Source organism: Lineus longissimus, chromosome 14 (genome assembly GCF_910592395.1).
Source record: "Lineus longissimus chromosome 14, tnLinLong1.2, whole genome shotgun sequence".
Classification (NCBI taxonomy): Eukaryota; Metazoa; Nemertea; class Pilidiophora; order Heteronemertea; family Lineidae; genus Lineus; species Lineus longissimus.
The window spans coordinates 6,826,727-6,839,469 of record NC_088321.1 but is presented as its reverse complement, the minus strand read 5'-3'; the positions used below and the strand labels follow the sequence as shown (position 1 = coordinate 6,839,469).

The 12,743-nt window shown below is 42.2% G+C and overlaps 1 protein-coding gene and 1 long non-coding RNA gene across 2 annotated transcripts in view; both read left to right on the top strand.

Annotated features, from left to right (window-relative positions):
• The window catches only part of LOC135499222 (uncharacterized), a 407,058-nt gene that overhangs the window by 71,992 nt on the left and 322,323 nt on the right, over window positions 1-12,743 (top strand). The window lies entirely within an intron of this gene.
• Window positions 5,509-10,767, top strand: LOC135498970 (uncharacterized). The gene is made up of 3 exons (XR_010449194.1): window positions 5,509-5,788; window positions 7,155-7,395; window positions 9,062-10,767. It is a non-coding gene; the product is annotated as an uncharacterized LOC135498970 (long non-coding RNA).

Genomic DNA, 12,743 nt, shown 5'->3' with positions numbered 1-12,743 from the left:
ACTATGGTGAAATAATACACGTGTGAGAGAGAGAGAGAGAGAGAGAGAGAGAGAGAGACGCCATAATAGCTAATAGCCAAAAGGCAATGTAAAGAAATCGTCTGTCAGGTAACGCTTGTCGTATACTAAGCCGTACTTTTTCACCTCCCGAACTGTTGTAATTTTGAAATCCTTACGTCGCCGAATTTTGTAAGGATTTTCGACCGAAATGGTGTCGGAAAAATTCAGGTTTTGTACCAAACATCTCATGGTTTCGAAATTGATTTTCTGACTATTACCATAGTTCAGGGTGAACCCTCGGACTTTGCACACAGTCTCTTGACTCTCTTTGATGCGATACCCATAGTTTTTTGGACCCCCTGAAACAAACTCTTCAATGGATGCGCCATTCAACTCATCCTTGAAATCCCCCAGATAGTCACCTAGGGGTGGGTTGAAGTGTTTTTTGTTTGTTTTGTCGTACACGTATATAATACTATCAGTGTCAAAATATAATACTTGTTGATCAAGTTTTTCCAACTCCTCATACAATTTCAGCCGCGCATGTGCAGTTGTGTAAGCTGCAATAACACAATTTGTGTAAGGACACGCTTCTATGAATTCAGTCTTCTCACGGTATTTCAAAAGAACGAATTCTTCGTTCACTAATTGAGAATCTGTTACTTCAATGCTATCGTCGGTCAATTTATTGATATAAACCTCTGGACTATCCGTATATAATGTCTTTAGAAAGTTATTTCGTTGCCCAAATGTTCCCCACAACGCACATATCCCCGCCTTGTAGGTACTGCGCATACCTGCGTTATATTTGATATTGTGACGGTCTAAAGTGATCCCCTCGTGCTGCGCGTAATCATCGATGTACTTCTTTTTGTCTTCTTCGGTCTCACACCAATCGGGCCAACCGCTAGCTTCTTGCTTCTGCTTTAGAAAAGTATTAATGAAACTCGTAAATAGGCCTCCCTCTTTCTTCTCAAAATCATATTGTGTTGTTTGCTCGAAATCCCAAATTTCGTATGTTTTCACCAGACGATAGCCCTTTTCAACCGCTTTTCTGACTTCAAATATAACCCATGTCCCTATCAGAGCGCGCTCATCGTCTGAATGGTCACACGTTTTAGACGTCGTCTCCGCACACTTCGCACAAAGAGAAAACTTCAACTTGTTACCCGTCCTCTGGGGTAAAACAGGAAAATACAATTGCTTTGGCGGTAATACTTTACATTTGATAACCCTTCGCACTTCAGTGGGTCGTCAACCTTTTGCAGATTTTCACCCCGGTACACCACAGGGTGTCCTAGAGGATAATGTTTATATTTATTGACATACGGATAAAGCGATGTAAAGTCGACATATTTGATGCTTTCGTTTTCATTGCATTTGTGATAGAGTTTCACAGCGTTCGTTCTTCCCCCGAAAAAGGCTTCTCGGGGGTTCAGAGGCTCGGAGATGTTCAGATCTTTTGCAAATGCTGCCAGTTCGGGATCTGCCTTAATTTCCGCTCTGAACTCGCACTCGCGCTTGGAAATGACAGTGTGTCCGCGGTCTTTCAAGAAAGTACGCCGAAACGCAGTGCGTTCGCGCAGTTCACCCATAGTGGAACCTGTACGTTGATTCATAGTGTCTCCATTTGGAAAGCAGACTTCGCAACCATGAAAGTAACACCCGTCGAAAGAATAGACAACGTTATTCCGCTCATCCCACCCATCTACTTTGTAATTCGCAATCGCCTTTTCGCCCCCGTTCTGCGCATGTTGTATAAAGAGATTTGGGTTTTTTCGCATCAACCATTCCAACCACTTGACACCTATAGCAGACTGTTTGTCGCATGTATAGCCGTATGGCGGTAGTACGCCAATGGTGTTGGGCTTCATAAAGTTTTGACGGTACACACGACTGCATGCTGAAGCCATGGTTGCACTTTTCTCAAAGGGATTAACCTTTAGAATGCTTTCAAAAGCCAGAGCGAATAAGACGCAACAGCGACGGAGAATCGTAACGTCACTTTTACAGTATGCAAGAAGCTCCTCGAACATGTTGTAATCTTTTCCTTTTTGATTTTCGTACCACAACATAAATTCCTTTCTACCGTCAACAGACATGCTCTCAGGGTCAAAGTACTTCATGTCGGGTATCTCCCCGACATAATTTTGATTTTCTGCTGTATTAAAGTGATGGGGAAACCACCCCTTTCGACACTCTTTCAGATTAAACGTTTTCGGAAATGCACTCAGCGGCATTGTCAAATAACTCAATGAATCCAGGAATTTTATACCGCACGCTTCGAATGAAAGATACTTCTGTCCCACCTGTATTACGTTTGTGGGCTTAATACCAACACGATGAAGATACTGTATGATGAAGAAAGCATCGTAATCCCTGTTGTTGTGAGCGATTGCCACTCGACCCATATTTTCGCCGTTGAATAACCATTCACAAAATGCCGTCACGGTATCCGCCCCCTTGAAGACGCATTCATCACGTCTGTCACCGCACACAATACAGCTCAAGTCGTCATCATTTTCAGCGCTTTGTTCCCTCCCACAAAAAAGACAGCAACGCTGTGCAACACACAGATTGGGCACGTGCTCCTTTGAACCATCAGCCAGTATTTTCTCCTGTGTTGACTCAAAATCGTAGAATACAAACTTCATAAATTCTAAGGGGTCACCAGGATCCCTTTTCTTTATCACAGTTTTCTTTATATAGCAGTCGTGTGCGAAAGGCCTGTTCAACCCGCAAATATGGCAAAAAGACATGTAGCATGTATGCTTTCCGCGCCGCACTTCGTAACACTTAGCGCATGTTTTACATTTTTTGAAAATATCGCACACACTCTTATCGTTTCGGTTTTTGACAAGGTGTCTGTCAAAACACGTATTACTTTTGAAGACCCGTAGACAATCGGTACAGTTTCGCCACTTAACGATGGGACAATCCTCATCGTTTTTACAACAGGCACAAGTTTTGTCGCAAATATGTGTTTTGTAATTCTTGAAACCTATATCACAATGAGGGCAAAAATAAGCTTTTTCTAAGAAACCGGTCATAGTCATAATAGGGGCATAGTGTTCACCGTAATGATAGATATTTAAGCGATGTTGTGCAGGCGGCCCCTTATAACATACACCGTTCATAGTATGCGTAGAAAATACCACTAGTTGAAAATCTGGAGCCAGATATGCCTGAAATTTTCGCATCTCTTGAATCCCGCATTTTTTCTGGGGCACCTCTGCTTTTTCGTGAAGCTCGGAAGCTAATCGGAGTTGGTGCTTGATGTAACCTTTTTGGATGCCTTCATAGTTCGGGTCGTTTAACACACGTGCTCTTGCCGTCACTATTGCACGTGCCAGGCAAAGATTGTCTTTGTTTTTTATTTCGACAAAAGTAGCTTTGTCTTTCACCCTTTTTTCAGGACATGCAATACCCCTGGCGTACTGACCACCGATCGGCAACCTAACATGTATGAAACTCACGTGAAATACCCCTTTAAAAAGCCACGTATCATTTGACTGTGTGACCCTTTCCAAGTGTGTTAAAATCCTCTCTACGGTCATCTGATCAGGGGCTATGAACGGTATACTGATATGACGCAGACCCTCCCCCGACACAATAAGTCTGACTCTGTCTTGAGAATCGACGTTCCGCATAAGTGTGGCCAAAAGTTCCGAAAAGACATTGGACAGATGGAAAAGTACATCATTGTATGAAGTACTTTTTTCCAAACCATCAACGCTAATTTTCATTTCTATGGCGTTTTGTTTATATTTTCGAACGTATGTTTCACCAACGCTTAAGACACGAAACGCTGGTTCACGTTCCGCATCCCCATCAGAGTCAGACTCATTATCAATGGACGGTGTTCCTTCTTCATCATTATCATCATCATCATTATCATCATCATCATTATCATCATCATCATCATCATCATCATCATCAAACGTATCACCAACACTTCGAGCGTTGCCCGCAACAACCCTGTTACCACCAGTCTGCACACCTGTTAGGTTACTTTTTTGTTTGTGTGGACCCACTCCTAAAAAAGACTGGTGTACAATGGTACGTTCAGGAACATTTTGCACTTTTAGAGGTTTTTGTGCAATGTTGCCCTTACCGTACCGATCTCCGACATCTGAATGTACAGGTATATTTCCCTCTGAAAGTAGACTCCTAAGAATCGGGCGGTTACCTTCCACTCTACTTCGTACCCCTTGCTTTATTCCAGCATGAAAATCAACTGGCCTCTTACTAGGTGGAATCACGTAAGCGGCTGACGTAGTTGCCTGTTGAGAACTGTGATAAACATCGTTGGTTTGCCGCTCCAGTGTATGCAAAGGTTTCGCCCGCTCTATAACTGCGTCTAGAATTATACTTTGCTTACTCGGGAGCGGCTCAAGGAAACGCTGACCGTTTGCAAGCTCTTCGATCATATGCGTAGCCCATTGCATATTCTCACAGAGGCGCCTATTTGATTGATTTTCATCAGTCCCCGTTGTCGAGATAGCAAGAGGAGCAGTTGGCTCTGTCGGAGATTTATCCGATTGCAGCACACGTTCACCTGTGCCAGACAAAACCTCTGTTGAGCTGAACAGCGTTGACAATACATCATCGGGAGGTCCTGCATGCCCAACAGAATCGTGTGCCCCATGCAATAGATCAACTAGTGGTGCATCTGTGTCACACGTTTCCATTAGCATTTCAAACCCGCCCGACAATAATTCAAGCAATTCTGAACTGGTTGCAGAATCGTCTGTCACAGGTAAACCAGCGATCGGATTTACAGGGGGCATGCAACACTCGACCGAGTTCGCGTCCACCTGTTGCTGTTGTTGCTGATGCGCATCAATCAGTGGGACCTGTATGGATGTGTCCTGGTCTCCTTGAGATACTCTACGGAGCGGAGAACCAGGCGGAGAAATTGTCTCCAGTAGGAAATCCGGAATTTCATACGGTTCATCAACAACGGAAACAACAGCAGATGCATCAACAACAGCAGGCGCTTGGTGCGAACCCGGTATTTGTGATGGTGGGATTCTGGGTTCATCATCATCATCACCAGCATTGTTAGGCCTACGTCTACATGTACATGTATTTATTGTTATATAAAATGATTTAACTACCCTTTCCATTGCCCTGAATTCGTGTGGCTCCGTCATTTCACGCGGTAGTCCATATTTTCCCCGTTGCATCCGTTCTGCCATGATGGAATTTAGTGTTTCGATCAAACGATCCGTCTTATTGCGGGACACCCCTGTAGAAAAAGAAGAAATATATATATATATATATATATACATATATGCGTACTTTTGTTCACCCTCTGTTAAGTTGACTTCAATGGTTTTTTTACTCTATTAAGTGGACACGAAGTGCGTTAAGTTGCCAAAGGCCGGTCCACTTTATACGGTCGAGACATAACGCTTTAAAATGCCTTAATCGATGGAGATACAGCGTCCTGGAAAATGTCCCCATAACCATGATTGGTGTCCCCTCTATCCCAATATACAGCGGGCACTGTCCAGTGGCGGTCTCTGCAGGTTTGCCCTATATCGAGGACTTCCCGGGAGTGACACAGTTTATATACGCTTTTTTCCTGTGTCATCAGCCGAGTGCCTGGACCGAACTAAACAATAGAGATGGCCTAGAATCTGGAGTAGGTCACATTCCATCAATTTCGCGCACATTTCAATGGTGATGACATGGATGAGAGTTAGCAGTCGTGTATTTCATGAGTTCTTCGTATAAGGATTTTACTGGAATTACAGTGGATATTATCATCAAAACAGCACAGGTTTGTAATCGTATATGATAATGTATTCTCTTAAGGAATCTTACAATGCAGGCCTACATTTTTGGATTTGAAGTCCTCTGTGAAAACCGGTCGACTTGTTCACCTCAACATCAAGATGAAGATAGGCTACTCGGGCCTTTTTCATCAGGTCCTTTCTTCTGCCCATGGTTCAGATTCAATGGTTCAGACAATAAGGTCGATCAGTGGATATCTTCGGTTACAAGATTTTGCATATTTTTTCTTTCTTATTTTTTAATTTTAACACCCCGTCGTCATACGCAGTGATTTGGAAGAGAGCAAAACATATTTCTTTCTTGGTTCATAAATAAATATCGCTTATCATTCCACACAATGACAGTCTCTCCGTGGCCCTTGTGCAAGTGAGCGTAGGGTATAGTGGCCACTGATGCCTCATCTTAGAACATCTTTGTAGTGTTTTTGACAGATATACATTGTAGTCATCTTTCGTAACATTAGCCGCGAAGCGAATGATCTGTTTCTTTTGTGAGAGATAATCAAAATGAACAAACGATGTAAAAAAAGAACAGTGTGTCCAGATAACCTGCACTTAGGGCCCTCCCAATAATATTTCCTCATACCCCATCTTAGAAAATCTTTGAGGTGTTTTTTGACAAATTGTATTTTTCCCTTCGTTACGTTGACATTTAACCCTTTAAGCACGGATGCCAAGCGACTGATCAGTTTCTTTCGTGAGAGAGAATTAGTATATATCTTCAAAAATGAACTAACGCGGTAAAAACGTACAGTGTGGCCACACAACCTGAAAGGTTTTGCGAGGTTTACAACATCGAGCTTAAGTCAAAATGTACTCTCATCTTTCGTTAACTTGACTAAACTGTACTTAGGTCGGCTACTAATGTTAACTCAAAGGTGATATAAGGCCCTCCCTGGCTAGTAGAGGGGCAATCAAGAGAATTAACCTCCCCTATGGCCACCTAACCCAAAAACGCGATGTATAGGCCTAATGTTTTGACTGGTTTTCCTGCGTTACCTGACTTGAAAGAGACCTTGTGCAGGTTAACATCGTGCAGTATGTACACATAACGCACGTCTGTACAAAGAGTTTTATGGGGACTTCGAACATGTTCAACTAGAAATATGGAAAATAACGTTAAAACGGTTTTGAACATATCATATCACATCATATTCATATATCACCATGGTTCGCTAAGGAAAGTATACAGAATACCGGAGTTCCATGGTGTCCCCATGGCAGAGTGAGGCCGTCCCCAAGCAAAAAATGAATTGTAGAAACCCGTGAAAGCATTTTCCATTGCATCATGAACATGAATTCGATGGGTTTCATAGGAAAGAAGTCAACTTATATTGTATTTCTTTTCTTCAGAATCAGGAAACAGACAGCAAGATGAGTCAGATGTGGACGCTTATGCTTCGTATCTCCCAACACATTCATCGTTGCACTTGAATATTGTGCGAAAAAGGACTTCGATGTGGAGGATTGTGTAATAGACAGAATGGATGCCATAAGATGCTATTGCCTTCAAGAATGTCTCGAGGTTATAGAACACCTTATATACAAGGTTGGATAATTTTTGTCAGAGTTGTGAAGGAATGACGATATTCAGGTAGGTGTTAAAAAGAACGAAGTGACTATTGACACGACCGTCGTGTCTGCAGCGCCATAATCTGTAAGAGCATTACCCGACCATCGTGTCCGCAGTGATGCAGGGTAAGACTTGCAGCCACGACGGCCGTGCCACGGTACGGTCGGGTCCGCAATACTAAGTTTCATCGCTGCTTGCACGACGGTCGGTAAGCCGTATTCAGGTTGTTCCGGTCCATGTTTTATATTCACGCACGGTCGGGTACGCAACACCAAATTTCGTTCTTGTTGACACGACGTCGTCGTTTCCGCAATGAAGGGAGCCTGCATTGCGGAAACGACGGTCGGGTCCGCAGTGCTAACAATAACCATTCGGGGCACGACCGTCGTGTCAATAACAGCTTCCTAAAAAGAAATGATCCCCCCATCCCCCACCTTTAAGTATTCCAAACAATAATTTACATAGGTCGACACATTTCTCTTCGGGGAGCATGTGAAAAGCATTGAAACCATGACTCTGGTACAAACTAAAAAAAATGCAAAAAACGCCTGAACACTACATATGCATGAAGACACGGGGTACCTAAGAAAGTAATCCACTAAAACCGACCATAAGCATGATCGGTTTTCTCTTTTGATAATGTTCGAGTAATATAATCAATATTATAATGCGTGTAATAAAGAATTTCTATGAAGGGGTACAATCATTATGGGTTACCCAATTTACCTCAGATCTGACTAGAATAGAAAATTATCCGGTATTAGGATATTTTCGCGAGTAGGTTATGCTCGCATACATGTTCTGCCACTCACTTAGTTCAGAGGCTACATCGAAATTATACGCCTGCACAGGAATATGCTAAATACACTCCACATCTGATGAGCGACGCTGAAGCCCAACTTATTGACTGGTTCAGTGCATTGGTCAGCGTTTCAACGATGTACTACTATAAATGACGAACGAATGTTGTTGGTGAAGGTATATATCTGACTCTCAATGAAATTAATCCGTCACCTCATGGCCACTTGTTTTGTGATAGAAAGAAGTGATGTCATTTCGGCCACAGTCCATCACATCATTGTGCCATTGGTCATGCCAAAGGCTCATATGTGCTAGAATAATATTGCAATTTTGCAGTGTTTGAACAATGTATTCAGTGACCAAATGGGTGGTGTAGGCATATCCGACTCTCAAAGAAAGTAATCCAGCCGTCACCGCTACCCTCTTCTTGTGATAGAAAGGAGGAATATGTCATTTCGGCCACTCTCCATCATTGTGCAACTGGGAGTTGCATAGAAGCAGTGGCAGCATTGTACTCAGCGAGTTCGGCCATAATGTTCATATATTCGCGGTTGAATCTGCCTGTGCTTTCAATTTATTTGCTGTCATCTAGCTGCTTGCAACTTTGGTAACCATAGTGGACGTTGATTTGCTCACACTGTACGAATCCCCACACTGATCACTCTAGCATCAATGTTGCGCCATGAAAAGAGGCTTTCTCCCAGTGCGAAAGACCCAGGATGAACGCTGGCAAATTTTGTTTTCATACGGCGCAAATACAGTTTCGGTTGGGATATTGTGTAACAGAGTTCAACTTCACTAAGAGGAGATATTACATTGATAATTAGGCCGGGTGCATGACAATTATCTAAATATGAAATGTGAATGTTCTGTTTTTTTGTTTCAGGCCCTACACGAAAAGGTTACGAGGGCTCCTTAACCTGTGGTCGGCAGCTGCATTCGCTTTTCACTAGTGACCTGGACAGCAAGGTTTCGAAGATTCGAGTACGTGAGAATACCCTCCTGGATAACGCTAAAATTAAGGGAACTAGGAACAGTTTGCGCTCCATACAGCCCAAAACGACGTGGACATACCATTTACGAATTGACTAAATTAATATCATAGGTTTTTTTTAAAACCGAAATAGAATAATGATAATCTGAGTGTGTCACTTTGTAATCAACACGTTTACAAATCATTGTGATGGAAAGCCATCCAAATTCAGTTCATAATGTCGATTACAAAACCGAAAGGGGCCTGATGAAAAGCTATGCAGGTTCGCCCAGTATCATAAAACAAATTTGTTGGAGTGGAAATCCTCCAATGTAATATTTGATGTAAAGAATCTGAATAGGTTTTGCCTGATTTAGCTGCATTGAAATGGAAAGCCATTCAATGTAATAAAATCCATCGAAATTCAGCGTGTATGATGACTTTTTGGAAGCATTTTTTCTGAGGGAAAATCAGTCAAGTTAAATGTTTGTTTTAAACACTAGCGCTAATGTCACTATGTGTTAACTTTGATTGTGTTACTAGGCATGTTAAAACCGATGTACATGGACAAGATTTAAGACAATTCTTGCATTTTAAATGCAGAAGAACCTCTCTATTAACGGGTTCCCTGGGACTGACACTTGCTGTCTCTATAGAGAGGTGTCCCATTACAGTTGTTCAGGCTACAGTCTAATCCTAACCTGACGAATCCATCAAGTTATTCAGGGTGCACCCGACAACACTCAAGGCTTTTTTTACTTCCCTTGTACATGTTGTATCAGGTCCCAAAACTAATGTTAGAATGTTATCTACTGGTATATAACATCCATCGTTTAGTGCTTTAGTAAAGATAGTCTGCCATCCCATCAAATATAGATATTTGCAAGGAATTTTTGCCTGACCCGAGGAATGTGATATTCCCAAAGCCGACATCTTAAATGTTTATCATTTTTGTAGGACTCTAGGAAATACAGATTTTACGTGTAGTCGTGTATATTGAGGCAGTGCAATTAATTCAGATATTTTCCACTCTGTATGGTTTATTTCTCGAGCAAAATCGTTTTTTCGTGAACTCATGATTTATCGTCTTTTGTACGATGAGGTGCGGGGATTCGCATTGGTCGTGTGTTAATGGGTTATATAGACAGAGCCAATGTAAAATTGACCACAAAGGCATTAGTTTTTTGTATTGCACGGAGAGGGAATCCATGTGTCGTAAATTAGTCGTCTTTTGCGAGCAGGTTTATTATCTAGAGTATGATGGGATAAGATCACTGTAAGGGCATACTTTTAGCATTGCTTTGATGACAAAGAAAAGCAGTAAATCTGTAACTAGAGATACTTCCCAACTTAAAGGTGCAGGGCGCATTTGACATGTTTGATAGAAACTAAGAGGCATTGAGATTTATAACACAGGATCATCTGCCATTTAATGCACCCTTAAAATAACCGGGACTTTTTTTATTAGATCTCGATCAGGGGCATTTATAATCCAAATCTTTATAGGCCTACTGAAGAGAACTGTTTACAAACCGACCAAACATGCCAAAAAGCTTGCCAATATCCTGGTGACCGGGCTCTGCACCAGTGATCGGCCAGGTCAGGTCTCCAGCACTCTGGCTTTCAAGACGAGACATTTGCCGAATTCGTCTGGAACTTTGGGGTAGAATACCATGCAGTTGCCTGAATTCAATATTACGAAGGCACTGAAGGATCATTCGAAATTCAAAATGTATGGTTTTAACATTGGTCTAGTACATTTTTTGATGTAGTGTTTGAGATTTTCAAAAAAATTGCTAACTTTCATATAGACGTCAACTGTTAAATTTTATTACACGAGAATAAATTCATTGGATAAACAATGTATTTGTATTAATTTTTTACTTATTTAGGGAAGTGTACACATGTGTGATGTTTTAGTAATTCCATTCTCGCGGTCCCCGTCATTAGTTCAAAATTTGGTGGGTTTGCCTGATTCATGCCATCTTGGTCTTCCTCACTGGACAATGCGACGAATATTGTGACCTTGCGGGCATGAGGATCGAAGCAACCTGTGGTAATGAAGAAGAAGTGGAGTTTGGAGAGACTCACAACTCCTGTATTGTCACAATTTCCTTGTCCAACATAGTTTTCTGTACTGCCGGAACCTCATATCCTTTTAGCCTGATGGGCTTGTCAATGATAAAGCCGAGACATGGGCCACAACCTGTCTTTCGAACGGCATTTATGTGATGGTCTTTCATGCAGCTGATGACATGATCACAATCCATCGACAGTTCTGATCGAGTGCCTTGTTTGGGTGCCTCCCATAATAGATTCACAAATCTATAAACCAAGCATGCCAGAACTTAATCTTTGATAACAAGAGACGACCCGTAGGCCCTTTCGTCAGTGACTTGTCTGAGCAGCTGGTTACAAAACCACCTGTCGATCGACCCTCATGATGTAAGAACATACATGCTTCGACGGACAAACAGTTACAACCCTCGGTCCTCGTGTGCTTTCTTGTAACTGCCATCTCGTCGATCATCGTATTAGGTACCTTTATATCTTAGTGATCGGAGACAGAACAACCTGTCAGCCCATGTGTCCGAGCGTTAGTTTATATCGATGGGGACGTAGTAACAACCTCTCGGTCCTCATGATATGCCTTGAGCTAAAGATAATATCACAACCTTCATGTTAATGTCTTACTTACTATGGCCCGAGACAATATCACTACCTCTCGGCCCTTATGTTAGTGCTTTTTACCTTAAGACTCGACGGTCTTCATGCATGGGGCTGGGGACAGAACAGCATTTCAGCTCCCATGTATAGCGTAAGCTAAGATGGGACATAGTAACAACCTATTGGTTTTTATGTAGAGCGTAACCTAAGATGGGACATTGTAATAACTTATCGGTCCTTATATACAGCGAAGGCTAAGATGAGGACATAGTAACAACCTATCGGCCATTGTGTATAGCATTAGCTGAGACGGAGACATAGTAACAACCTATCGGTCATTGGTATAGCGTTACCTAAGACGGGGACATAGTATCAACCTATCGGTCATTGTGTATAGCGTTAGCTAAGACGGGGACATAGTAACAACCTATCGGTCATTGGTATAGCGTTACCTAAGATGGGGACATAGTAACAACCTATCGGCCATTGGTATAGCGTTAGCTAAGACGGGGACATAGTAACAACAAATCGGTCATTGGAATAGCGTTACCTAAGATGGGGACATAGTAACAACCTATCGGTCATTGGAATAGCGTTACCTAAGATGGGGACATAGTAACAACATATCGGTCCTCGTGTATAGCGTAACCTAAGACGGGGACATAGTAACAACATATCGGTCCTCGTGTATAGTGTAACCCAAGACGGAACATAGTAACAACCTATTGGTCATTGGTATAGCGTTAGCTAAGACGGGGACATAGTAACAAGCTATCGGTCATTGGAATAGCGTTACCTAAGATGGGGACATAGTAACAACCCTTCGGTCATTGGTATAGCGTTAGCTAAGACAGGGACATAGTCACAACCTATCGGTCCTTATTTATAGTGTAGGTTTAGACAGGGACATAGTCACAACCTTTCGGTC